We start from the raw sequence: 2,162 nt of genomic DNA on the forward strand, positions 1-2,162 counted from the left end.
TTTCCCTTATCAAACTAAGAACAAAGTATGTTTTCAAACAGGCCAAAATTCTTGAAAATGAGTGTTTTGCAATATGTGATATGAAAACTTTATCCCCCCAAAGCAAAAACAAAAGTAACTGCTGCTCAAATGATTTCTCAGAACATGAGATTGTGGCCAATTTAGCATTAAGACGGGTGGGGCCTGTAAGTACTGATTGTTTCTTTAAGAGGCTCTGACAACATAAGAGGGAGGACTGTTTCTCTTTGAGAAAGAAGTAATGATATATTTACTCTTGTATAATAATCCTCCCAGATAAAATAATTTCTCAAGTTCTTACGGAGCTTTAACTTTCAAAACTCACTTTTGTTAAATTCAAACAAATGGCCAGGAAGATCTCAGGTTCTCCTTAACCTCACGTGTCAGCCACCTCAATTTGTGAAAATACATTATCATCTAAATGAAAATGTTTAAAACTTTTAAAACTTTGTTTTCAAGCTAATCAAATTGCAGCAAGTAATTTCATTATCCAGTTTTTTTCAATATTTTAGGATCTTTTGTTAGAGGAAAAAGTGACACCGAATAACAAACAGAGCATCTGGGGGAAATTCATCAAAGGCCCTACTCAAAGTGATCTTGGTTTAGGCTCAATCCCACATGAACTCTTCCAGAAAAAAACAACGAAAGGGATGCAATCAGGGTAGAATATCTAATATGTTCTAACTCTGACCACTTATGGTATTTTTGAAATCCCTAACTTGTCTGTCTGAATTCTTTTAAGAAATAAGTATATGCTTGCAATTCTAGTTAAAAGATAAGTTAAACCATGTAGCTGTGCTATTTATGTTAATAAAAAAAATCTGCTGAAGTTTAAAAAATACTAAAGATAAAATATATAATTAAACTTCGTTTTTATTATCCATGTACTGCTCACATTTTGACTAAGCTCAAACACGGGGCAGAATTAGGTCTCGGTCACAGGAGACCTCTCGCTGCTACTTCCTAGAACGCTGAGATTGGGAAGGCTTTTCTTCCTGGCCTTCTTTCAGCAAAATGGTTTCTGTAACATTTAATTAGGCCAAGGTGTCATTGCAATTTATACAGTTTGATAGCATAGCTAGAACTACCTGTGCCTACCTTTCTTCTGTTTTAGATCACTTGAAAATTCTAAAAGAGAAAAAGGCAATTTTAAAACTAAGAGGGAGTATGGTATGGTGACCAACCATCCCAGTTTGTCCAGGACTGAAGGGGTCTCCTAGGATGCCAGACTTTCAGTGCTAAAATCAAGGACAGTCCCTCGCAAGCTGGGATAGTTGTTCACCCGAGTAAGGACAGAGCCAAGAGTAAATTCTGGCCCTTCCCTTTACCAGCTGTGTGCTCTTGAACAAATTATCAAATTCACTGAGCCTTTTTTCCCTCCTTTGTAAAGTAGGAGTCAAAAACATCTATCTTGCAGGGCTACTGTGAGGGCCCCCAAAATGCAAATACTTAGGATACTTAGCACTGTGCAGTAGGTATTTAGTTCCATTTTTATAAATATCTTTGCTTATTCAATGGTGAGGCTGAATAGACACAAAACACAAAATGATCTCAAAAGGCCAGTTGGTTTAATGAGGAATTTTAAACTACTTCCTTGAGAGACAATTTTAATATTAGTCTTAACTTCTTCACTGAGTCTGTAAATATGCTCACAGTTCTATGTTGATAGGCCGTCATAAACTCAACTGAAGTTAGCACACTGATTACTAATTAGCCTGAATTTCAACATATCTTCATTATGATACTTTTCATGTAGCTAATAGCTTTGCTACATGTAAGATGCTTCACTTTTGAATTTATTGTTTAATTAAATGTAATTATTTTCTTTTGAATGATGTAGTGAATTCTTCTTTTCTAGGAGTCTCCAGTATTACCAGCCTGTCTTGTGATTTTTGCCTAATTTTGGACATTCTGATACAAAAATGCTGCAGCACTTACCCTGCTGTAAATGACCCGAATCTGCAACGTAACACTTCGTCACCAATACAAAGGGGAAATGGCCTTCTCTCTCTCTCTCTCTCTCTCTCTCTCTCTCTCCCCCTCTCTCTCCCCCCCTCTCTCTGTCTCTTTCTTTTTTCTTTCTCTCTCTCTCTCTCTCTCTCTCTCTTTCTCTCTGTCTCTCTCCCCCACCCTCTCCCTCTCTC

At 37.0% G+C, this 2,162-nt stretch overlaps 1 protein-coding gene across 2 annotated transcripts in view; it reads right to left on the reverse strand.

The window, feature by feature from the left end:
* Positions 1 to 2,162, reverse strand: part of KDM4C (lysine demethylase 4C) — a 360,821-nt gene that overhangs the window by 12,983 nt on the left and 345,676 nt on the right. The gene's annotated exons all lie outside the window — the stretch shown is intronic.

This window comes from Lipotes vexillifer, unplaced genomic scaffold (assembly GCF_000442215.2).
Source record: "Lipotes vexillifer unplaced genomic scaffold, Lipotes_vexillifer_v1.1 scaffold260, whole genome shotgun sequence".
NCBI classification, from domain to species: Eukaryota; Metazoa; Chordata; class Mammalia; order Artiodactyla; family Lipotidae; genus Lipotes; species Lipotes vexillifer.